General features: G+C 37.9%; 1 protein-coding gene across 7 annotated transcripts in view; it reads left to right on the forward strand.

Moving 5' to 3' along the window:
* Positions 1-27806, forward strand: part of LOC117983826 (KH domain-containing, RNA-binding, signal transduction-associated protein 2-like) — a 224938-nt gene that overhangs the window by 59905 nt on the left and 137227 nt on the right. Inside the window, exon 1 of one of the 7 annotated variants that reach the window (XM_069499799.1) lies at positions 23306-23324. The exons of the other annotated variants lie outside the window; for them this stretch is intronic. The gene's annotated coding sequence lies outside the window, so the exon portion shown is untranslated. Of the gene's footprint in view, positions 1-23305; positions 23325-27806 lie in introns of those variants that run through there. 7 annotated transcript variants of the gene reach the window in all.

Raw genomic sequence — 27806 nt, forward strand, 5'->3', positions numbered from 1 at the left:
CAATGTTCCGCTACATTGCTGCCGCGTCATTGCTGCCTAGCACGGAATGTAATGTCATATAAGCTTATAGAGATTGTATGGGGACCAGTAGTGCCACGACAGGACTGTGACAGCTGGTGACAGCACTGTTGCGGCAGCGCTGCTGCGTGCAGCGTGGTTCGGAATCATACCTTAATTCTGCAAATCTGCACACTGACGCGATTTATCTGTAAAGACTCGAGACTACAGCCTTCGCAATACAATAATTTCCCGCGGGACTTGAGACGCAACTCCTGATCCTACTCATCTGTCAGTTTCGTCTTTTAATGTAGGACAGTTTTTCTCAACAATCTCAACGTATTATAAATATTTACAATAGGTATGTATGGGTGCGTATGTGTGTGCGTGCGTATTTGAATGTGTGTACGTGTACGTGTGCGTGTTTATGTGTGTGTATGTTTGCGTGTGTGTACTTGGATATGAATACGATGCCCAGGCCCAGTTCAAACGTATTGCTATCTCTTTCATAATGCCCCCTGCGGAAAAGGATAGCACCAACTACCCTGGCTTTGAAGGCTGTGCACGCTACTGTTGATGCCTCATTTTGTCACTTAAATGTGCAGAAATAGAAATAGAAACAGTTTTTAATTGCTAGAATGTGGTACAATTTGGTCTTAAATCTATTTTGATACTAGATATTGCCACCCTCTTACACTATGACAGCGCGATGCTGATGAAGGTGCTCTCATTTTTAGGGTTCCGTACCTCAAAAGAAAAAAGGGAACCCTTATATCACTGTGTTGTCTGTCTGTCCTACCTAGACCTAGAATCATGAAATTTGGCAGGTAGCTAACTGTCATTATCTAGCTAGCGGTCTAGCTAGCGGTCTTATAGCAGACATTCGGGGAAAATCTGAAAACCGTGAATTTGACGGTACATCACACAAAAATTAAATTGTGGTCATGAACTAATAATTAGTGTTTTCAATTGTCAAAGTCAGATAACTATATCAAGTGGGGTATCATATGAAAGGGCTTCACTTGTGCATTCTAAAAATTATTTATTTCTATGCACCATAGTTTTTGATTAATCGTGCAAAATGTCAAAAAAATTCGACTGTAGTACCACAGGTAGTACGGAGCCCTCGGTGGGCGAGCCTGAGTTTTTGAGCATTACACAAAATTAAGATGACCAATTTAAGAATTTCTCATTTGAAATATCAATTTGTATTCCAATCTCACTTTCATTAGCCATATCGTCTCTTTTCACAGCCTTAAAATCTCTTAGAATGATCAAATAGGCTATTGTTGTGGTATAAGTTATATAAGCGTCAGCGTTTTATGAAGATCTTTTTCTTCTGATTATAATTTTCCTGGTATTTGAATGGGATACGTAAAATACTTGTAAAAAAAAAGTTAAAACTAGCAAGAAAAGAAAGAAAATAGGGTCTTGGACTTTAGTATATAATAAAATTATGTGATTTTTGTATTAAGTATAGCGGTATGTTTTATTGGAATTAATTATTTAATCAATTAACGAGTTGATTAAATTTTTAATTGATTGATGCCCAACTCAGCTAGGCAACAGATAATACGAGGAGTTATCGAAATTAAAACAAAAGAAAATGAAAGGCTTTTTAATCTTTTTCTCTAAGTACCTATATCTAAATATATAAAAGGATTGACTGACTGACTGATCTATCAACGCACAGCTTAAACTACTGGACGGGTCGGGTTTGGCAGACAGATAGCTTTTATGACGTAGGCATCCGCTAAGAAAGGATTATTGAACATTCAATCCCTAAGGGGGTGAAATAGGGGTTTGAAATTTGAGTAGTCCACGCGGACGAAGTCGCGAGCATAAGCTAGTATGAAATACAAAAAATCTACCTGTGTCCTTTATAGACTTTAAAACCATCTAACCGATGTACTCCAGGTTTCATTAAAAAGACAACAATGAGAAGATGGTTTTAGAGTGTTTTTTTTTAATTTTAGCGTAGTATTAGCACACGCTGGGTATCCGGTAGTCTTATATAAATCCTAAAAAATGTTTCAACCTGTGTCCGTTATAGGCTTTGAAACTATCCAACCGATGTGCCCCAAGGCAATAATGCGAAGATGTCTTAAGACAAATAAAAAATGCAATAGGCACTATTTTTTAGTGTAGTAGCACAAGCCGGCGCGGTGATTATGTATCTCGCGACAGGCTTGCGACAGGCGTAAATCTCGCGATCATTGCTGTCAAACGTCACACGTAACAGCGGCTAGAGAGAGACAGCAATAGCCACAAAGCAAAATAAGAAGAAGAAGAGAGACAGCAAATGAACTGTCGCATTGCTACTGCTGTAGCGTTGCTTTCGCTACTGTAACGTTTTACGTAATCACCCCCGTATCCGCTAATTCTCAGACTTGGGCCACTCACAAAATTGCTATTACAATGTAAATATTCCCAGGACCATTATCTGAGTACTATGTATTTTCATAATAAGACGCGGGCTTATTTTCTCAAGCTCTAGGTCTTTTATGACTAGATTATGTTCGTGAATTTGTTTGCTCGCATTATGAAATGTTTGTCTGTCTGTTACCTATACGTTCAAGCATCGTTCATTCGATGAGTTGAAACTTTGGTAATGCATGTCGGGCATTAGCTGTTAGCTAACGGCTAGTATAAGTCCCGCAAATTGATAATGCGCGTGGTCGCCTTTTTAGTGACGTCAGCACTAGACTGAAGTTTCGAGCTGATGGTATATTTTTATTTCGACTGACGTCAAAATGACGTCTTTTCGATGTTAATGAGACATGGTTCCAGCGCAATAGCAATTTGCGGGACTTATATCCCTACCCATATTATAAATGCGAAAGTATGTTTGTTTGTTGGTTTATTGGTTTGTTGGATTGTCTTTCAATCACGTCGCAACGGATCAACGGATCGACGTGATTTTTTGGGTATAGTTTAAGACCTTTGATTTCTCGGGATAAAAAGTAGCCTATGTCCTTCCCCGGGGTGCAAGCTATACCTGTACCAAATAACGTTAAAATCGGTTGACCGGATGGGCTGTGAAAAGCTAGCAGACAGACAGACATACTTTCGCATTTATAATAATATGAGTATGGATTAGCTGATGACCGCGACTTCATCCTTCTGGAGCCGGAAAGTCCTTGAGTGGAGACCGCGTTTAAGCAAGCGTAGTGTGGGACGCCCTCCAGCACGATGGACCGACGATATAAAGAGGCTGGCGGGAAGTGGCTGGATGAGGAAGGCTGAGGACCGGGTGTGGTGGCGCTCTTTAGGGAAGGCCTATGTCCAACAGTGGACGTCCACAGGCTGATGATGATGATGATATACCTATTTCTTTTAAAGAATATTAGCCATGCTAATCAGGACTAATATTCCCCTTTCCTCTCCAACTATGCGTAAAGCTTGTGCTAGTAGTAGGTACGACAATAGTGCAACGGGTGGGGTTTGAACCGCCGACCTTTCGAAATTCAGTCCGCTCATCAACCGTAGACCTATTGAGGCTCAAAATTTAAAACTCTATGTGCTCTGTTACCATAAAATAATACCGTAATCCATTAGTGTATTAAACGTTGAACGTAAATACGAAATTTTATTGAAATTAGTTTTATATCAATCGAATAAAACTGGTTTTTATCCTAATGGTCGTGTAAAAAATGCGTATTTTGGGGAAACTTCGTGATTTTTTTTATCGAGCCAAATTGTGCCAATCGTGGTTTGGCTCTCGTAATTCACTAAAGAATATCTTTAACTTTCATAATATAAAATAAATAAAGAATTTTGTTGTTTTTGAGGCCAAAACTTGATTCTTTGAACATCCGAAATGTATCTCAACACCGCTTTTGGGACGCATATCGCCTTAAGTTCTAACACCACGTCTGAAGTTGGACCCAAATTGAATTAATTAGGTAATTTCATTCCATTCCATAGAAGACTTCATTCGTTTCACAAAATTCTGCTAAATTAACAAGAGAATCGTCTAAGAAGTAAAAATAAATAGAGACTATTCAACGACTAAGACGCCAAAGTAATCAAATTATTCTAGGATTCGTGAGTATTTAGCTTAGGGTGGGTACCTACTTATCTCGGATTTTATTAGTAAATCTTGGCAATCGTCCTGAGATAAGATGGGAGATAGATTATATTCTATTATTCTCATTTAAATAATGAGGTATACACGAACCTAAGTCTTTACTCTAAGACCTAATTTACGTAGACGTAATAAGAGCCTCTTATCAGAACGCTCAGAGTCACTCACGCGGGAAATGGAGAAAGCTATGCTTGGAGTTTGTCTAGGTACGTGAACAAATCAGTTATGCGTATAGCTGCTATAGCATAACCAGAATAACGAACATAGTTTAACGGGTTACTTGCAATGGGCAAGACACATAGTTTGACAACCAAGGTCCCAAGGTGCTAGAATGGCGACCTCGCACCGGAAAGCGCAGCTTTAGCAGGTCCTCTTCCTCACATTACTTGAACAGATGACATCGAGCGAGTCATGGGGCACTGCTAGCTGAGTTCAGGTGGCGTAAGACCGTGGCGTGAAAGTCCCAAAACATCTATGTCCAGCAAGCACGTATCAAGAAAGCGCTGCACGCACCGCTGTATATTTAGCAAATTTAGCAGTGGGATGGCTGGCGTTGCATATTGCATGCTGCAAATTGCACCATACAGATTTACCAATTTGGTTCCTTGTATATTATGGACTTCCGCAAAGTAACGCATGTTTTTTTACAACGATGATGATAAGAAATTCCATCGGATAAACTTAAATCCAAGCGGGAAAAGTCGCGAGCAGAAGTTAGGGGTCTATTATAGCAAATAGTCGGTAGTAAAATAAAAATGGATCACCTTTTTAAGCCCTTTCCTCTCAAGGGTTTTCTATTCGTGATTGAAATTCAATCACAACCTTATCGGCGAAAGGTAGAGCGTAATTTTATAGTTTCACCTTTCGAAAATAGATTTTTAAAGGTTAACATATTCACGCTCTATCGATCTTGATAAATACTCATGTAAATCCATAAAAATGTGTGCTCAGGAGCAGTGGCGTGCACAGGAGTTCAAACCAGGGTATGCATTTAGGTATGAACTTGTTTTACGGCAGGTTATAATGAAAAAGTATGCATTGATTTCTTACAATGAGGGTAAGCAGTGCGTTTATGCTTCTATGAGCTGCACGCCACTGCTCAGGAGCTGTTCGATCTTGTCTTTCCCTCACCTTTCTACCACCGTACCGCAAGACACCGGGCGAGTTTCCACCCCTATGTCGTCAACATTCCATCTTCGCGTACGAAATGCTTTGCGTTATCGTTCCTTATACGCATGGCTAGGGTCTGGAATACTTTTCCTAGATCAGTGTTTCCTGACAATTATAATCCTGGTATCTTTAAAACAAGAGTGAATAGGCACCTTCTAGGCAAACGCGTCCCATCTTAGGCCACATCATTACTTCCCATCAGGTGTGATCGTGGTCATGCGTGCGCCTATAACGAATAAAAAAAAATAGAATAAATTTCTAACTCTGTGAGCAATAAATCCCTTTAGCTCAAGTAGTACCAAGTATTAACTTTATAAGCTGGTTAAATGGTGTAGTAGGTTGAATATGAACAAAAAATGATTGGTGGACAAATTGTATTTATAAATGTGAAAAAAAAAAGTATTTTTTCTTCAATTACACCGCAATGTAGCAACGGATCAACATGATATGGAGTGACAGACTCCTTTTTATCCTGGAAAATAAAAGAGTTCCCACGCATTAAAAACCCACATCCACATTCCACATGGACGAAGGCGCGGGCATCGTCCTTTTTTAGGGTTCCGTACCTCAAAAGGAAAAACGGAACCCTTATAGGATCACTTTGTTGTCTGTCTGTCTGTCAAGAAACCTACAGGGTACTTCCCGTTGACCTAGAATCATGAAATTTGGCAGGTATGTAGATCTTATAGCTGACATTTGGGGAAAAATCTGAAAACCGTGAATTTGTGGTTACATCACACAAAAAAAATTTAATTGTGGTCATGAACTAATAATTAGCGTATTTTCAATTTTCGAAGTAAGATAACTATATCAAGTGGGGTATCATATTATGAAAGGTGTTCACCTGTGCATTCTGAAGACAGATTATTACTTATTTTTATGTATCATAGTTTTTGAATTATCCTGCAAAATGTCGAAAAAATACGACTGCAGTAAGGTATGGAACCCTCAGTGCGCGAGTCTGACTCGCACTTGGCTGGTTTTTTTTTTAATTTATAGACTAGCGCTTGGCTACAATCAGATCTGGTGGCAAGTGATGATGCAGCTTAAGATGGAGCGCGCCTGCCTAGAAGATGCGTTCACTGTCGACTTGAAGGTACCTATATTATAATTGAAGGGGAAAACTAATGCTTGAAGGGTTTTCCAAATCATAGCGGTTCGGATTAGAAATTAGGAGGCAAATCGCTTCGTACGTATCCGTGAAATTTCGACTACGTACGGGTGCAGACCTTGGCGATGCCTTGCGGTACGATAGTAGAAGGGAGAATCTGTAGAATACCGATAGGCAACTTTGCGCCGATGTTCCAAATTTTTAATTTTAAAATCTAGTTAAAAATCTATTTTAAAATACTGTACCTAGTCACGAAAAAACTTTTCCACTTGTGAATTTGTTTTAACAAACAAAACTTGTTTTCCCCACCGAAAAATCAACCTGCATTCCGTGTAATTTTTTTCGCAAAATAAGCACTTTGAACAAGAAGTTAATTTCATAATTTACTCGTAGCATGTATTTTGAATGACTAATATTTAACTTTAAATGAACTTTAAAAGAAAAACAAGTGGCCATTTAAAATATTAACCCACTCGTGCGTTCAGGTGTTGTTTATTCCAGCGTTGCAAAGTTTTGATATAAACAATAGAGGGTTTTCACTGGCTCTACTTGAAGCGGTTCGTTTTGATACGCTCTAGAAATTTCAGAATTCAGCCATTTATTTTGGACTATACGTTTCATTTTAATGTGGATATATTTTTACCTTTGGGCTATAGTTCTATACAAATGAAATGTACTTATGGGCTTTTTATGTTATGCTACGAATACTTACTAAATTAGATGTACTCAGTATTACTTATTAATAAATTTTAGTTTTTAGGGCTCCGTACCTCAAAAGAAAAACGGAACCTTTATACGACCACTTTGTTGTCTGTCTTTCTGTCAAGAAACCGACAGGGTACTTTCCGTTGACTTGGAATCATGAAATTTGGTAGGTATTATAGAAAAAGTTACAATTTAAAACTGACTAGCTAAGAATTCTGTAAAAAAACGGTCAATTGCGAGTCGAACTCACACACGAAGAGTTCCGTACCATTACAAGAAATAGCACTTTTATTGTGATGTAATCACCAATTCACAGTTTTTGGATTGTTCCCTTTGCTTGTGCTATAAACATTGCTACCTGTCAAATTTCATGATTCTTGGTCAACGGGAAGCTCCTTATAGGTTTGATTCCCTTGACAGTCTTGCCAGAAACGACAGACAGACAGACAATGTATTCAGCACCCTTATTTTAATTGTAATTGACATCTTATAAATGTAACCTACAATCAGCAAATTAATAATTTGTATTTGTATTTGTATTTATTATAAATGCGAAAGTGTGTTTGTTTGTTGGTTTATTGGTTTGTTGGTTTGTCCTACAATCACGTCGCAGCGGTGCAACGGATTGACGTGATTTTTTGCATTGGTTTAGATAAACACCTGGAGAGTGACATAGTCTACCTTTTATCCAGGAAAATCAAAGTGTTCCCACGGGATTTTTAAAAAACCTAATTCCACGCGGATGAAGTCGCGGGTATCAGCTAGTGATCCTACAAAGGCTCCTGTTTTCTCTGGAGATATGGAACCCTAAAAAAGTAAAAAGTTAAGGGAAGTGGAACTTTGGATTTACCAAACACCTTATTTTATTTTTGCGAACCCCGCAAACTCTCTAATACACCTAAGTTGTCTATTAAAATCTAATTACAGCTTACGGGACTTATCTTGTTTGCTAACTTGCCTACTTAGAAATGTGTATTAAGAAAAGTTTTGCCAAACTTTGATTGAATTTATAATGCCTGAGGTTTTAACAACTTTTTAGAAATTGTAATTATATACCTACTTACTTACTTGTTAGTTTTTAAACCTCAATTATGTGAAAACTGTAATTTTGAAACTACTACCCACACGACAAAGGGCGAAGCCACAAAATTGCGATGCGATATCGCATCGCAAAAACGATGCCGCATTGCAATGCGATGCTTTGACCGCACTGCACGTATCCTACCTACTTCTAATAAAAAAAAACACACACAGGACAGAATGGCACACAGAGAATGACACCGACTGAATGGGAATACGTCGTCGCATCGCAAGTTTGTTCGGTGCGGCACCACATCGGTTGTGCGATGTCGTAGATTTTTAAAACCCGACGTCGCATCGCAGTACTGTGGTCTCAGCCTAACGCGTCACTACCTGTGCTACTTCATGTAGGGATCTGTACTCATGATACCTCCTCCTCCTCATCTTCCTCAGTCCTTAGTTTTAGAAAACTTGTAACTGCCTTCTGCAATACAGGGTTTTCCTAGTGCAGAGGGTAGGAAACTCGTTTCTTGTGTCTAAATTCTAAATTCAAAATAAATTATTCTTATTCTTATTCTTCTTTTTTTTTTTTTTTTTTTTTTATTCAGATACAAGTTAGCCCTTGACTGCAATCTCACCTGGTGGTAAGTGATGATGCGGTCTAAGATGATAGCGGGCTAACCTGGAAGGGGTATGGCAGTTTTTATTAAACCCATACCCCTTTAGTTTCTACACGGCATCGTACCGGAACGCTAAATCGCTTGGCGGCACGGCTTTGCCGGTAGGGTGGTAACTAGCTACGGCCGAAGCCTCCCACCAGACCAGACCAGAAATTTAGAAAAGCAAGCAGCAACGCACAAGACTGCAAATACTTTTTTATACATGGCATAATCTTGTATCTATATCAAATATTTGAAAAGAGCAACCGCCGAGTTTCTTGCTGGTTCTTCTCGGTAGGAAAGGCATTCCGAACCAGTGGTAGATGCATCCGACTATTCGAAAGTACTTGTAAAAGTTTATTTGAATGAAAAAGATTTTTTTTAAAAATAAGATCGTTGACAGAAACTGACGCGAAAAGTTTCATATGGGGCGATATCTGTAGCCATTTACTGCTTAGATTAGTGAAAGTACGAAACAACAAAGTTGCCAAGCTGTAAATCCAAATCCGACATTTCATGCCCTTACGCGATCTTGAACTTTTGCTTTGTTCGTACTTTGTTATTAAATATTTAAGCCATCAAAACTTGATCAAATCTCAAACAAAATAATGGCAGGAAATCATCACGCACAGCGATATTTTCTGAATAATGCCCCAGAAGTATCTAAAGAGATTTAAAGGGTAGAGCGGCTTTAGGAACCTTTCATCTAAATATATAAAAGGAAAAGGTGATTAACTGACTGATCTATCAACGCACAGCACAAACTACTGGGCGGATCGGGGTGTTTAGCATGCAGATAGCTATTGTGGCGTAGACATCCGCTAGGGGGGTAAATAAATTTGTGTGGTCCATTGGGATGAAGTCGCAAGCATAAGCTAGTCTAAATATAAAAGAAAAGTCTTGATACACTAGCTGACTCATCACCGCCCAGCCCAAGTCCTTAGAGCCTGAAAGCATAGAGGTTCCCTTTATAATAAGTGATTTTTTAAACATTCCTACAGTATAGGGAACAAAGAGAATTTACATATTCAACGAGCGATCGCTGTTATAGTCTAATATTATTGTTAAGATTAGGGATCACCCCGGTTTCAACCTTTTACTGATTATTAAACACCTATAATAATTGAATTTTTAATTCAAAATTAGTTGGGTAATACACAAGTTTCTTTCAAGGTTCAATCATTTTATGCTATGTTAGGTTTTAGAAATTAACTTCTATTCGCTGTCAATATAATTCTATCCTTAGCCTTGCACTTACATGTATGATATGATAGTTTGTCCTTTTTCCTATCTACATCAGTATAATAATATTTAAATATCTTTGCCCCGAAGTTATTGTTTCTTTACAACTTTCCAAAGTTCCAAGATTCTCGTTTAGTGCTCAAGTTTGCTTGTTCTTGAAGTTTCGATATAAAAACCTATACTTTAGAGACTGCTTCGGAATTATATGAAGAAGCCGTTGGGGAAATTCTCCTTTACACTTTGATTTCAAATAAAGGATATCATTATTATTGAAATTACTTATTTGAAATTGAGTTGGAACATTCTCATTTAATAAATTTTTTTTGCGTGTTTATTTAGACGGTTATTGAATGATATATTTATTACATATTAAACAAACATTAATCACACAATATAGAGTTATAAAATATAGAGTATAAAATATAGAGAATTAAACTATAGCTATAAGGTTTATAGCTATAGTTTAATTCTCCAAAAATTAGAGATCCCTAGAGAAATTGAAATAATGTGAATTAGGTCGGAAAAAAATCCTCTCATTTGAGAGTTTCCGAGGCAAATACACCTCAATGACACCACATTAGTATCTACATTTCACCCATGCGAAGCTGGGGCGGGTCGCTAGTACTTAATAAAATCGTAAAATCCGTTATAAAATTCCTTTTGAACTTCAGACGTTCTGTATTTACTTATATTATAGAGAAAAATTGTGCTTTGCCGACAATTTTCATTAGTCAGTATGGTTAGAATTATCTTATTTTCTTCGGTCAGCGGTCCTGAACAAAAACATTGTAGATCTTGTCAGATAATTCTGTATAATACAATATAATCTGGTCGGCTGAGCTTGAATTGTCGGGGATAGTCACGATTATTGTACCTTCTCTAACAATATTATTAACGTTTTCACAGAATAAAATATATTCAGAAATAGCTCCTATAACAATCATCATCATCATCATCAACCAATAGACGTCCACTGCTGGACGTAGGTCTCTTGTAGGGACTTCCACACGCCACGGTCCTGCGCCGCCTGGCTCCAGCGGCTCCCTGCGACTCGTCTGATGTCGTCCGTCCACCTAGTGGGGGGTCTTCCAACGCTGCGTCTACCGGTGCGAGGTCGACATTCCAGCAAATTGGGACCCCAACGTCTATTGGTTGTACGAACTATGTGCCCTGCCCATTGCCACTTCAGCTTCATTTTTCATTGAATTTCATTGGTTAATATTATAATCCGGTATTTGACTATTCAAATCAGTTTCTTTTTATCAAACGTCAAAACTCGCGCTTAGTATGCGAGATTCTATGAAATACTCGCATGTGACATCACAATGATTTGACGTGCTTTTTTAGTTTAATCATAATTTAAAATAGTTATTATACTTGAGAACTAACAAAGGACGTGGATTTACGTATTTTGGAAGACCCTTTATTTAATAATCACTGAGAAATTATTTATTTTGACATAGGCAACATCCCTATTCAAATCAGAACCAAATTACGTTTGTATGAAGAGCGCTGGGGATTGCGCTAGGGAAAGTTCTTTTAGGCAGTGGTCCGACCGCCGACGATGAACGAGAAACGAGTAGAACTAGAAACAATAAATCTATCAGTTGGCGATCAGCGGGAAGCGAATGTGTAGTTTCGATAGTTTTGTCGCTGGGCTATAAGCCAGTGTGCAAGTGCGACGAGCGATTACTCGCGTCATTCGCCCGCAGTCGCTCAGTCCTGTGCAAACCTGCGCACGCGTTACACGTGTGCGCTGAATGAATATCGCTGAGCGAGTTTATTTTTGAAAGCTCGTCGCTCAGTGACAAAACTAGTAAAGCGAGTATTCGCCGGCAGTGTGAACAGTCAGAAAGCAACTTTTGATATTATATGCATTTCTTTCGTTTACACGGAATGTATGTACATTTATTGTGCGTTTCTTGAGAGGGAAAATCGCCGCTAGTTAGTCGTTTTCTCGCCGGCGGTCGGACCACTGCCTTAACGCTGCACTTAGCTGTGTGAGGTCGCCGTTTTCTTTTATCCTAAGATGGAAGTAGTTTTACTCTTATGTCAAAGATACCCGAATCGCAAGAGTTAGGAAACAAAGATCTCGGAAGAGAATTCCTAGCTTTGTGTTTTGTATTGTGCATAAATTATATGCACGGCAGAAATGACTCGTTCTTTCTAAATCGGCCCAGTTTTATACATTTCCACATCCCTAACTTCTCCAACCGCCCTACAATTTTGCATCTGAGAGAACGTCTTTCTTTATCTAAATAGGCTAGATGATGCTCGCGATTTCGTCCGCGTGGATTTGATTTCATTAACAACTTCCATGTGGATTTTTGTTTCTAAAAATCACATGGAAAAATTGCGACTTCAGCTTCGCAGCCCGTTGAGCTATGACGATTACTCTGGTTCTCCTACCGATTTCATTTTTTCTCATTTGATTACGAAGTTCACCAATACAATTATTTTTCTTATTCGTGGGAAAAGAGAAAAAGGTGTTACTTATAATCAGTATTTTAAAGGAAAACCTCCGTCTACTCGGGACCTGTTGACACTTCGTTAGAAATAAATTTAACGTAAACAACTTCACCATTGTTATATTTCTCCACGAGTAGCAAGGTGGTTATTTTAATTTGTTAAAATGGTATAGGATCCCGCTATAGAACGACTTTCACCGAGCTGGTTAATGGATGAAATGTATTTTATATTCAATTTAATGTCAATAAATATATTGCATATGGGTTGCCTAAAAAATTTCAGTCCAGGATGATTAATTAATAATAAAAAAAAAATTTTTTTAATCATTTTTTGGCTGATATTTTTCGGGCCGCATTTGAAGCACTTATTTCATTTCTTGAGCATTTTATTTCAATGTGCAATGGGGAGTATTTTACGTGTCCCCGATACCGATCTAGATTTCAGATGAAATGTCAAAACACCCATAAATAGATTCGTCAAAACACGACATGCTGGATGATATGATCCGTCTTTTTATAGCACAAGAAAAACGATAATTTTGACGTACGTCGCTCGACCGAAATGGTTTGATTTGCGCTAACGTGCCCTACACACTAAAACCACTTAAATATAATATGCTAACAATTTTTTTGCTTTATCATCATCATCATTATCAATCAATAGACGCCCACTGCTGGACAAAGGTCTCTGAAGGGACTTCCACAGAACACGATCTTACACCTGCTGAATGCAGCGGCTCCCTGAGTCCATGGCTGCGATTCGTTTGGTGTTGTAGGTATGTTCATCTAGTGACAGGTCGCTGCGCTTTCTGCTACCTTGAGACCCCAACGGTTATCGTGTTTTTGAAATTCGAACTATGTGCCATGCGGCTTGCCATTGCCACTTCAGCCAGGAAGGTGTAATTCCTTGAAGGTGAACGGGTTCGCAACCCGTTTAAAGGTTTATTACACCTTCCTAAATGAGACGTCCTAAAAGGTATAGTTACCGTCAAACTAGCTAACTTTGCCATTCAATGATACTTTGCCCAAAAATTTATTAGCACATTCGCTATGTAATTTTTTTAGATAAATTCCGAGCAGATCTGACTAGTCAATGAATACAGCTCCTAAAAGTTATATATAAATTATGAAGATTGGCGCTACTCCAGCGTTACATAGTTGCTGTGACAGACAGACGCCGCGCCGTCCGTCGTCGGTGAATCCGTCAGGCGTAAACATTATACGTAATAATTATATTATAAATGTATGTACCTCCCTACTTACCTACTGATATGTTGGCAAAATAAATGTTTCAACGAATATAAAAAACCAGTCAAGTGCGAGTCGGACTCGCACAAGAAGGGTTCTGTTTCATCGTACAAGATATAACACTACGTATTTTTTAATTTTAATTCATTTGCATGGCAGCTATTTTGAAATTCACCATCTTGGTTTTTTACTATGTTACTAGATCGTGCGCGTGGATTTAGGTTTTTGAAAATCTCTTAAGAACTCTTTGATTTTCTGGGATAAAAAGTAACCTATGTCGATTTCCGGGACGCAAACTACCTTTATTCCAATACCAAATTTCACATAAATCGGTTAAACGGATGGGCCTTTAAGAATCTCGTCGGAACTCATAAATTTTCCAGGATAAAAAGTAGCCTATGTCCGTCCCCGGGATGTAAGCTAACTCTATGATAAAATTTCATCAAAATCGATTAAATGGTTGGGCCGTGAAAAGCTAGCAGACAGACTGGCACACCTTCGCATTTATAATAATGTATGGATAGCAGCAACAGAAATACACACTTTATGAAAATTTTAACTGACTACATACTCATGACTCATGATGAGATACAGCCCGCTGACAGGCAGACGGACGGTCGGACCGACGCGGGACAGACAGCGGAGCCTTAATAATAGGTCCCGCTTGAGTACGGAACCCTAAAAACATAAAAATATTCGTCTTATCTTTATGTCTACCTCTTCCTGTGTGGGAAAAGCAAACTTTATTTTGTCATTGAAACATTGTCTATATCTACAATTATTAAATAAAATACGTTATCATAATTTTGTCAACGGTGGTCGCCAACAAAATCTTATTATGTACACTAAGTACCTAGTTGTATTAAAGTACCTGTCTTGAAATTAGCATCTATGTACAGGATGTAACCAGAACGCTAGGAAGCTGGTAAAAACGAACACAGGTGACAGTACTGATGATTACTGATATGATACCACAAAGAAAAACACGAAAAAGACGCGAAAAAAAATATCCTACATTTTGTAAAATTTCACGATATATTGCAAATAAAACAGCTGACACTTGAGGTCAACGAATGTTGCATAGGTAGACCACTCGGAGTCAATGCCGCATGCCGCGTCGTAGGCGGGGGCATTGACCCGAGTTTTGTATAGCGGGTTTGAAAAACACTAAATCACTAAAATTACAAAATGAGGCAAATTGGTATTGGTGTGTTTAGGCAGTGTAATAACGCTATGTTTTTTCTAGCGTTTTGTTTGCAGCCGTTAATAAAGAGTGGACTATACTTTGGGCAGCCCACGGAACACTGAATAGATAGGTACCTACTATAATAAGCAATCTGATTCTTAGTTCCATGGGGCTACCAAAATGCTTTACTGAATTTCCTAGGTAGCGCTTTAGTTTCAAACACGTTTCATTCGAAGTTTGAGCCACTTTCAACTTTAAATTCTCTTTGGATCGCTAAACCAGTGAATAAGTGAATCAAATTATCTGAATATATTTGAAACTTTAACTAAAAGCTCTGTTAATGTGCTGGTGGTTGGGAGCAGTCATTTATATTTAGGGTTCCGTACTGAAATAGTAAAAAAGGAACCTTTACGGTACGGGATAGCCCTGGTGACGTGCGGGTGTGCGAGGCGTCTCCCCCGCCTCATACCCCGATGCCATCTCGACCTGTCGGGAACTATACCTATTGATACCTATCTATCAGTCGCAGCTAGCGTGTCGTATGATAGACCTTTTACAATATGTTTTTATACGTCTGGGACACATCTGTTGTCATTATTCAGTTTTTACGACGTTTGAGAGTTGCTTTGAAGATAAAAGCATTCGGTTCGGATATTCTATTTTCCTTTCGGTTTACCTCTGATTGGGCAACAATTTATTTTTTTTTATTTCCAATTCCCTTCACTAGAATTTTTAATTCTGCGCAACGCATACTGGCAGAGTGAAGCGGAGCCTAGGCGTGACGGCTAACTCAAGTTACCTTACATTTGCCTTACATTGATATAAAGGCTGCACAGCAGCACGCGGCTCGCAGGCGCGTCCTTTGAATCTCCTCTGTGTTTTATTTTCAATAAAAATTCTGTATTATGTCAGCTGTCAACCAACCTTCATAACGGGCCGCCATTTTCATAACGCTGCCACGTCTCAAAGTGCGTAAACCCCGCGCCAATATCAGTAGGTATATTATTCTGTCACACACACACACGCAAGCGCACCTCCTTACTAATTTGTGTACACTTTTTAAACAATAAAATTGTTTAAGCTTTGCTTATCTGAAGTTTTTTAAATATCTTTGAGGTCAATTGCAGCTAAGTATATTTACTTAAGTTATACCAAGTGTTAGGTATATATTTTGCTGTAGGTACTAAGAGTTGAAGTTGTTATCAAAATGACTCGACTTTATTCTACTATGCATGTATGCGCCGTCCCTTATTTCACCTATGCAGTAGCTTGTGTAACTAAAGCCTAATCATTTCTTTAAAATAATTTGTCGGTAATTTCTGTCATATTATAATTTGCAGTTAAAACATGTACAGAACTAACTATTGTTTATGTTTTGGCAGAATTTCATAGCCTTGGCTAGAGCGTGTAATTTCAGCGAAATCATATACCTACCACAATTTACAGGGAAAATGCACCGAGGTACCCAATTTGCTGTAAATTAAATGCCGGAAATAGGAAATTTAATAGTAACTTAGATATTTTAAAATATACTTAGGTAGCGAACATGCCGTGTCTCGCAAACGGTTTAGAAATAAAACATTCATTACAGAAGTATTATTTGAAGAAATAAACCATTAAGTGGCAACCTACACGTAGAAAATCATATTTCCGGTACAAATTGTACCTCGCACGCCTAGTTTTCATTTATTATTGGAGCTGATTCTGTTGTTTTTCGCTAAACTGAATTTAGAATATCTGCATCCTCTTCTTTTTAATATTGCTAAAAAGGACGGAACATGAATTTTACATTTAAAGACTATATTTTAGTGCACGCTAAGATTTTCGTTTAGGTAAACGATACGCTCGCGACTGGCAGCTAAAGTCACGAGGGTTGACGGCTCTAAATTAAACTTAAAACTGTCAAACTATGTCTGTCCTTTTCATATTATATTAGTAAGAAGAGGATGCGAATGCTCTAAAATTTAGTAGTGCTCAGGCACCGATTCTAAGCACAACCTAATTTTTGAGTATTCGCACCCTCTTCTTACAATTGTAATATGAAAAGGACAGAAGCAGTTTGACATTTCTAAATTTAATTTTTAGATGGTAAAACCTGTGATTTTAGCACTCAGTCGCGAACCTACTGTTTAAATTTGTAATTGTGCACTCAAATTTAGAGTCTTTAAATGTGAAAGTCGTGGTTCCGTTCCTTTTTTAGCATTGTTAAAAAGAAAAGGATGCAGATACCCTAAATTTAGTTTAGAGTAAGACAAAGGAATCGGTGCCTCAGAATCAGTACCACTATATACTTAGGGCACAATATTCCACGCTTCACAGGAAACTGGCGGGGTGGCCGGGGTAATGCATTCGCTTTATGTTCGCGTGTTTCTGTGAAACATCCTAGCTGTACCGCTATTTGCACGCGCAATTGCATGGAAATTATAATCAGCATGTACTAGGTTTATTCAGGGTACCCACTCTGTGTTTTGTAAACGCTTACTCGTATAAGTCCCGCAAATTGCTATTGCGCTGGAACCATGTCTCATTAACATCGAAATGAAATGAAATGAAATGAAAATTTATTTACGAAAACTATGAAACTATTAAACTTGACGTAAACGAAATGACGTCATTTTGTTTTGAAATAAAAGTATACCATCACCTCGAAACTTCAGTCTAGTGCTGACGTCACTAAAATGGCGGTCACGCGCATTAGCAATTTGCGGGTCTTATAGGCGTCTTGCTTAGGATTCAGACTCGCGCACTGAAGGTTCCGTGCTACAGTCGTATTTTTTTAATATTTTGGACGATAAATCAAAAACTATGAAGCATAACAATAAATAAAAACGTGTTTTAAAATGTACAAGTAAAGCCCTTTCATAATACGATAATGATACCCCACTCGGTATAGTAATATTACTTTGAAAGTTGAAAATACCATATTTAATATCTCACACGGCTAACGTCGACTAAACACGTGAGTAAAGCCGTGTGAGATATTATATACAATAGAAATCACTCACGATAGTTTAAACGTTGAAATACCAATATTATTTGTTCATAAACACGTTTTAATTTTTGTCTTGTGATATAACTACAAATTCACGATTTTTGGATTTTACACTTTACTTGTGCTATAAGCAGTGGCGTGCAGCTGATAGAGGCATAAACGCACTGCTTACCCTCGTTGTAATAAATCAATGCTTATTTTTCATTAAAACCTGCCGAAAAATAAGTTCATACCTAAATGCATACCCTGGCTTGAAATCCTGTGCACGCCACTGGCTATAAGGCCTACCTACCTGCCAAATGTCATGATTCTAGGTAAACGATCAACACGTGATTTCGTCTGTCTTCACGGATCTTTCGACACACAATCAACAATGATGCAACATCTATTCCCGAAATAATGGAAACAAACGAGACTAGGAAGCTGCTATCGGCCCATTCATAAATATCGAGTTGTGAGTCTGCCAAGAATCGGTTACTTGGGTGTTTTACAGTCTAATAAATGTTAGTTAGTTATTCCGACTTCAAGAAATAAGAGTAATATATTATTACAACACTCAGAAATAAAAGATGTTAACTTGTATAAATCAACAGGAATTTAATTTCCATATTCACAAGATTATGATGAAGCAAGTAAATCACTCAAAAATACACGGTATAATGCGCGCATGCGGCCCGACAACCGCTTTTATGCATCGCGACCACTCCTCCCCTCTCCTCTCCTCTCCTCGCCTCGCCACGCCTCCTCTCCCCTCTTCTCGCCTCACCTCGCCACTACTCATTCGCTCACTCACTCTCCTGCTCCTCGTGCGTTACAGTCGGCCGTCCTGAAACAATTGCACCGCAATTGGCGCGGCGCAAGAACACACTTTAGCTCTCCAACTAACAATTAAGTCATCTCGGCTCACAATTTTAAACTTCTAAACTCAATTCAAGTTTTTAGACCTTTACTCTCAATCTAAATTTTTAAAACTCATTCTGGACCAATTACTCAGTCTAAACCAACTGTTCAATCTAAACCAGTTGGTTTCAAACTAAACCAACTGCTTGAATTGAACCAACTGCTCAATCGAATTCAACTGTTCAAACTAAACCTACTGCTCAATGTAAACCAAATGCTCAATCTAAATCAACTACTCAAACTAAACCTACTGCTCAATCTAAACCAACTGCTCAATCTAAAACAAATGCTCAATCTAAATCAACTGCTCAAATTAAACCAACTGCTCAGTCTTAACCATCTGCTCAACCTAAACCAACTGCTCAATCTAAATGAATTGCTCAATCTAATTCAACTGCTCAAACTAAACCTTCTGCTCAATCTTAACCAACTGCTTAATCCAATTCAATTGCTCACATTAAACCAACTGATCAATCAAACCAACTGCTTAAACTAAACCTACTGCTCCAATCTAAACCAACTGCTCAGTCAAACCAACTGCTTAAACTAAACCAAATGCTCAATCTAAACCAACTGCTTAAACTAAACCAACTGCTTAAACTAAACCAACTACTCAATCTAAATCAACTGCTTAAACTAAACCAACTGCTCAATCTAAACTAACTGCTCAAACTAAACTAACTGCTTAATGTAGACCAACTGCTCAATCTAAACTAACTGCTCAATCTAAACCAAGTGCTCAGTCTAAGTCAACTGCTCAATCTAATTCAACTGCTCAAACTAAATGCACTGCTCAATCTAAACCAACTGTTTAATCTAAATCAACTTCTCAAATTTAACCAACGGCTCAATCAAACAAACTGCTTATACTTAACTAACTGCTTAAACCAACTGCTCTATCTAAATAACTGAACCAACTGCTCAATCTAAACCAACGGCTCAATCTAAACCAACTGCTTAAACTAAACCAACTACTCAATCTAAACCAACTGCTTAAACTAAACCAACTGCTCAATCTAAACTAACTGCTCTAACTAAACTAACTGCTTAAAGTAGACCAACTGCTCAATCTAAACTAACTGCTCAATCTAAACCAAGTGCTCAGTCTAAGTCAACTGCTCAATCTAATTCAACTGCTCAATCTAATTCAACTGCTCAAACTAAATGCACTGCTCAATCTAAATCAACTTCTCAAATTTAACCAACGGCTCAATCAAACAAACTTCTTAAACTTAACTAACTGCTTAAACCAACTGCTCTATCTAAATAACTGAACCAACTGCTCAATCTAAACCAACGGCTCAATCTAAACCAACTGCTTAAAGTAAACCAACTGCTCAATGTAAACCAATTTCTCAATCCAAGTCAACTACTCAATCTAAACCAATAGCTCCATCTGAGCCCAATAGCTCCATCTAAAGTAATAGCTCCATATAAAGTAATAGCTCCATCTAAAGTAATAGCTCCATATAAAGTAATAGCTCCATCTAAAGTAATAGCTCCATATAAAGCTTCATCTAAAATGATAGCTCCATCTAAAACCAATAGCTCCATCTAAACCAATACATCCATCTAATCCAGTACCTACATCCATCTGAACCAATAGCTCCATCTAAACAAATACATCCATCTAATCCAATATCTACATCCATCTGAACTAATAGCTCCATCTAAAACCAATAGCTCCATCTAAACCAATACATCCATCTAATCCAGTACCTACGTCCATCTAAACCAATAGCTCTATCTAAAACCAGTAACTCCATCTAAACAAATACCTCCATCTAAACCAATACCTACCTCCATCTAACCAATAGCTCCATCTAAACAAATACATCCATCTAATCCAATACCTACATCCATCTGAACCAATAGCTCCATCTAAAACCAATAGCTCCATCTAAACAAATACCTCCATCTAAACCAATACGTACCTCCATTTAAACCAATAGCTCCATCTAAACAAATCCTCACTAAACCAATACCTACCTCCATCTTAACCAATAGCTATATCTAAAACAAATACCTCCATCTAAACCAATACCTACCTCCATTTAAACCAATAGCTCCATCTAAACAAATCCTCACTAAACCAATACCTACCTCCATCTTAACCAATAGCTATATCTAAAACAAATACCTCCATCTAAACCAATACCTACCTCCATTTAAACCAATAGCTCCATCTAAACAAATACCTCCATCTAAACCAATACGTACCTCCATTTAAACCAATAGCTCCATCTAAACAAATCCTCACTAAACCAATACCTACCTCCATCTTAACCAATAGCTATATCTAAAACAAATACCTCCATCTAAACCAATACCTACCTCCATTTAAACCAATAGCTCCATCTAAACAAATCTTCACTAAACCAATACCTACCTCCATCTTAACCAATAGCTATATCTAAAACAAATACCTCCATCTAAACCAATACCTACCTCCATTTAAACCAATAGCTCCATCTAAACAAATCCTCACTAAACCAATACCTACCTCCATCTTAACCAATAGCTATATCTAAAACAAATACCTCCATCTAAACAAATACCTCCATCTTAACCAATAGCTCCATCTGAATCCACCTAAACCAACATGTAAACCAATGACTCGTACTAAGCCAATGACTTAATGAACTATGAATGACTCTTATTAAACCAGTTGCACATAAACCACCTAATTCACCTAAACCAACATGTAAACCAATGACTCGTACTAAGTCAATGACTTAATAAACTATGAATTAAACCAGTTATTCGTACACCTACTATAAACCAATAACTCAATAGAAATTAAAAACTGAATCAAATGTAAATCTCAATAAAATGTAAATAATATTTAGAACTAAACTAAAATTTAAACTGAATCAAATCTTAGCAGAACCTGCAGAACCGAATTTCTGCAAAAGCTATGTAGCATTTCCCCATACTGTCTCAGCTGTAAGTGTATACTTTATATGGCAAAATCCTAGACTCTCAAACACAAATTCAAAATCTTTAACTCTATATTAAAATCTTTAACTTTATATCAAAACCTTATGAAAACCTTAAACTCAATAACAAAATCTTTAAACAATATCAAAATCTTAAACTCAATATCAAAATCCTAAACTCCATATCAAAATGTTAAACTCAAGATAAAAATTTGAAACACCCACATCAAAATATTAAATTCAAAATCAAAATCCTAAACGAAACTCGAATTTCGATATAAAAATCTTAACTTGATATCAAAATCTGAAACTCGATTGTCAAAGACCATACCCTAGGTATAATAATAAATCAATAGATTTGCACTATTACCTTTGCTTTCTCTGAACATTGCTCGGCACGACTGATAGTACTCCCTTCCTCGTATAATTCGTCTGGACTCTGGGCTAATGCACTGAAAAGCTAATTCGTTTGCTACTCGCTCAGTAGGCTGTGTTTTATGCATGAAATTACTCCTTGGTTACTAAGCTAGTATTTGTAGCACTTTTATTGAAAATATTTCACGGTCTGGTTCGGCATTTTTTTTTCGGACATCAACTTCTTCAGTAACGTTGAATAACCATGGTATCGAGGAAAAACCTGCAGTAACATCGTCTTCCTTATTTCCTTATTGTGATCGTATGATTCTAGGTTATACCAACTACGTGCCTGACCCAGCAATTTAGATTCCAATTTGAATGATTTTAGCCCAACTGATCAATTTTGCTAATCTAGCTTTCTAAATAACACGATTTCCTTAATTTTTTTTTGAAGTACCCTCGAATAAATTCAAACATAACCTTCACTTTACTTCGTGATATGGCAATTAAATTTCATCTGCACTTACACATAAGGGTCTTGATAAAAAAATCAACGTCTTCTTCCCACAGACAGGTCTGTGATTCTTCCTTCTAACCTCTCTTCCGTAATCTTTCTGAACTTTGCATCCTCTTCAACCTTACTTACATTCCTTACTTCTTTCGCTTTATTGTGAGTTTTTGTGGGCCTTATTAATACCACTTCTGAATATTACAACACTCAGAAATAAAAGATGTTAACTTGTATAAATCAACAGGAATTTAATTTCCATATTCACAAGATTATGATGAAGCAAGTAAATCACTCAAAAATACACGGTATAATGCGCGCATGCGTTTTTGTGTGTGTTGTTTCGGATTGACTATGCTGCGTAGGCCCTATTGGCCGCTACAGCGTCACCGGGGGGGTTGGCGAGCGCGAAGCTCCGCCTGGGGGTGAGCCCTAGGGCTCGAAGAAATAATTCGAGAGGTCGGGGGGCAACGTCCTCCTAAGGGCGCCTCCTGTGAGGCTCGGACCACGGCTTAGGATGACGTTGGGCGCGCATGCGGCCCGACAACCGCTTTTATGCATCGCGACCACTCCTCCCCTCTCCTCTCCTCTCCTCGCCTCGCCACGCCTCCTCTCCCCTCTTCTCGCCTCACCTCGCCACTACTCATTCGCTCACTCACTCTCCTGCTCCTCGTGCGTTACAATATTCAACGCGTAAAAACAGGGTGTAACCAACGCTAGCAAAAACAAAGACAGGTAATAGTACTGATAATTACTGATATTATGACTAAAAAAACCGGCCAAGTGTGAGTCAGGCTCGCGCACCGAGGGTTCCGTACCACAGTCGTATTTTTTCGACATTTTGCATAAAATTAAATAAAAATCTGTTTTAGAATGCACAGGTTAAGCACTTTCATATGGTACCCCACTTGATATAGCTATCTTACTTCTAAAATTGAAAATACTAATTATTAGTTCATGACCACAATTTAATTTTTTTGTGTGATGTAACCACAAATTCACGGTTTTCAGATTTTTCCCCATATGTCCTACCATAAGACCTATACCTACCTGCCAAATCTTGATAGACAGACAGACAGACAGACAGACAACAAAGTGATCCTATAAGGGTTCCGTTTTTCCTTTTGAGGTACGGAACCCTGAAAACGCAAAAAGAAAATAAGTAAATCCTGTATTTTTTAAAAGTTCACAATCTATTGCAAATAAAACATCTGATTGACGCCAAAGGTCAACGAACGTTCCGTAATTAGGCTATTCGGAGTCAATGCCGCGTGATGCCACCTCGTAGGTGGGGCATTGACTCGAGTTTTGCGCGCTATACATTGCAGGTTTGAAAAACACCAATTCACTAAAACTACAAGATGAGGCAAATGAATATTGACATTCTCCAAAGTATACGTATTATCTGATAAAAGATCAATAAATAGGCGACCTTGCGTTAGTCATCATCATCATCAGCCTGTGGACGTCCCCTGCTGGACATAGGCCTTCCCTAAAGAGCGCCACCACACCCGGTCCTCAGCCTTCCTCATCCAGCCACTTCCCGCCAGCCTCTTTATATTGCCGGTCCATCGTGCTGCAGGGCGTCCCACACTACGCTTGCTTAAACGCGGTCTCGCCGGCCATCGCCTCCACGATCTTGCGTTAGTGGGTAGGTATATTAAAATAATATGTATTTTCAATACCCACTAAAAATCCAATGTCGCAGCTGTTATCATAATAGAAAGTTAATGTATTAAAAAAGCACTTGATGTTGATATTGCACGTTCATATTAAAATACACAGCGTATGTTCCCCACTACACTTCATCATACGATATTGAAAACAAACAAGAACGCTTTGTATAGTGCCTCGAACACGTGGGGAGTTTTAATTTAGTTGGGAATTTGTTATTTTGACGTTCCGTATAGGTACGTCATTAGGATAGTTATTTATTTGACTCGGTAGAAATAATTTTGAAGTCTCAGAACAAGGACTATTAGAAGTAGCCCTATTGTGACACTTACTGTTAGAGCGAGATAGCTAAATGCATTTAAGCTCTTATTAGAACGTGACAAAATAATTATGTTTTGTCCTTATCACCGTGGCCACATTTTTTTGTTTGCCAAAATATATTTGTACGTGAGATTTTGGAAAACAACGTGAAATGAGGTTATGTTGACTCAAGTATTGTAAATAAATAATTGATTCGTTTTGTTGTTTTTTGTTTTTGAAGTTATTGTGCAATGGTGGGTTGCAATAGCCGAAGCGACAATTCAATAATTTCACAAATAAGTATCTCTGCTTGAGCGAGAGGGACTGAGGGGGTCACGCTAGTTGCATATCTGGACATATCTGTGTTTGAAGTAGAAACTTCTTATATACAATCACTACGTACTCAAGGAATAACATAGTTCAATACAAAGGAGATGAACAAAAAAGTCTTCTATTTTAAGAAAAAAAAAGTGGCATGTTGTTTTGCAGTCAAGTCTGTGATAGGCATAAAAAGACTTCTATCTAGGCCGGTATCTAGTGGTTGGATTTCGCTACTTTAGCAGTAAGCTAGAAAATTACACATATTCCGTACATTTTTAATTTTATAATAATGAAAAAACCAGCCAAGTGCGAGTCAGGCTCGCGCAACGAGGGTTCCGTAATACAGTCGTATTTTTTCGACATTTTCAATTCAAAAACTATGATGCATAAAAATAAATAAAAATCTGTTTTAGAATGTACCTACAGGTGAAAGACCTTTCATATGATACCCCACTTGATATAGTTATCTCACTTCGAAAGTTGAAAATACTAATTATTAGTTCATGCCCACAATTTAATTTGTTGAACCCTAAAAATGACTAAGTTTTATTTTGTTTTTCTTTTTTGAAAATGAAACTGTGCGAGTAGCACTAAGTATTCAGAAGTGAAGGGAAATGGTGCAGTCGAAAAGCAGCTGCAATAATAGCTGAGGTTTGCGTTGAGTGGAAACCACTGTGGGGGAAACTGTTGGTGCACTTCTGGCCATGTTGCGGGGGGGCACTTTGATGTTCTGTTTTTTTAGAGCTCTATACCCGAAGGGTGCCAACGGGACCCTAAGAAGCTTCCGTTGTCCATCCGTCTATGCATAACAGCGGGCTGTATCTCATGATTTGTAACAGGTAGAGAGTTGAGATTTCCACAGAGTATGTATTTCTGTTGCCACTTTAATAGCAAATAATAAAAAGCAAGATGGCTGGCATGCAAATTAAAAAGTATATACATGTCTTGTACGATGGTACGGAAGCCTTCGTGTGCGAATCCAACTCCCACTTTACTGTTTTCATTATTATTTTTCTCCTTCGTTTGAGAACACAACCGTACGAGAAGTATGTGCTTACGTAAGTACTGTTCGAGCACTTTGACAGTCTGTCTTTTTTATAGTATCTATTACTAGTCACTACCCATTTCGAAAGTGTTTGTTTGTTGGTTTGTCTTTTAATCACGACTTCGCAACGGAGTGATTTTTACATGGTTATGGTAGTAGACCTGTAAAGTGACATAGGCTAGTTTTTATCCCGGAAAATCAAAGAGTTCTCTCGGGATTTTAAAACACTACGCGAGCGAACTCAAATTTAAATTTATTAAGATGGTTTCTGTTGGTTAGGAGGCGCCGGCCTTGACGAATTTGGTACTTTCCCACAAGCAAAGACGTGCCGCCAACCAATTTAGCATTCCAATACGATGCCACAATTAGGGGTATGGATTTAATAAAATCTGTAATATTATCTTCATCACCATCATGATCAACCGATCTATATGCCTATGGCCAAACCCTTGTCATTCTGACACGTCTACCACGCTGTCAAGTGTGGATTTTCAAACTCTAATCTTACACTGCATTAACACTTACCACCATAGTGATTTTAGTCAAGGGATCATAAGATCATAACATGCCATCGAGTGAAAAAAATTAAATAAGCACAATCGTATAACTGTTATATACGGTGCCTATTTTTTGTTTCATCGGATTTCATTTTCAAACCACAACGGTAGGTACTAAAGAAGTTTTCTTTTCAAAAATAATATAATGTTGTAAAATAAATGTGTGCAACATTTCAATGCACTGCAGTGTAAACTCCTGTGGAAACGCAAACATTCCAGACGATTGCGGACGACTTATTTGCATTTGCTTAAGCTTACAGTTAATGCATTTGAATTACCAAATCGCAAATTAGCTTCGTTTCAACGATCTAGTCTGTCCACGGAGAGAAGTTAGTATAGGACTCTCTCTTACAGGTAATCATCTTCTAAATATATAAAAGGAAAAGGTGACTGACTGACTGACTGACTGATCTATCAACGCACAGTTAAAACTATTGGACGGATCGGTCTGAAATTTAGCATGCAGATAGCTATTATGATGTAGGCATCCGCTAAGAAAGGATTTTTAAAAATTCAACCCCTAAGGGGTGAAATGGGGGTTTGAAGTTTTTGTAGTCCACGCGGACCAAGTCGCGAGCATAACCTAGTCTAAATATATAAAATTAAAAGGTGACTGACTAACTGACTGATCTATCAACGCACAGCTCTCACTACTGGACGGATTGGGCTGAAATTTGGCATGCAGATTGCTATTATGACGTAGGCATCCGCTAAGAAAGGATTTTTAAAAATTCAACCCCTAAAGGGGTGAAATAGGGGTTTGAAATTTGTGTAGTCTACTTACGTATGTACTTATATTATCTACTGTATTTTAGTACCTATACAATTCCATCGAATTATTTAAATGAAAATCTATTTACGTTACAAAGCTCATACATGTTGATACACTAACCTATTTTGATGTTATTTTATGGCTAACAATGTGTTACTACAAAATGAGACATCATTTATTTATGATGTTATGTTATATCTATACTTCGGCTCTTATCTTGTTAGGGTTGCCAAATCCCTGAAAAATATTGTAACAGTATCATATTATTATCTCTGCTCTATGAATTATAAAATATGCAATATTGGATTCATCATGGGTCATATGCACGCAGAATGCTTAAGCGTAACGCATACCGGCGTAGCCGAGGGAAGGCGTCTGTCTTGATGACACTTTTAACTATCTTTTCATCCCACCTATTCGAAAAGGACAACTTGATTCGCCTTTAAGCGCACCCAAAGGTGGTGTTTTCTATAAGTATGAGTTTTTAATCCTCTTTATACTCGTAAGTGCGCCGCAATTATCTTTTCCGCGCACTTTTTGAATTTAGA

Source organism: Maniola hyperantus, chromosome 7 (assembly GCF_902806685.2).
Source record: "Maniola hyperantus chromosome 7, iAphHyp1.2, whole genome shotgun sequence".
NCBI lineage: Eukaryota > Metazoa > Arthropoda > Insecta > Lepidoptera > Nymphalidae > Maniola > Maniola hyperantus.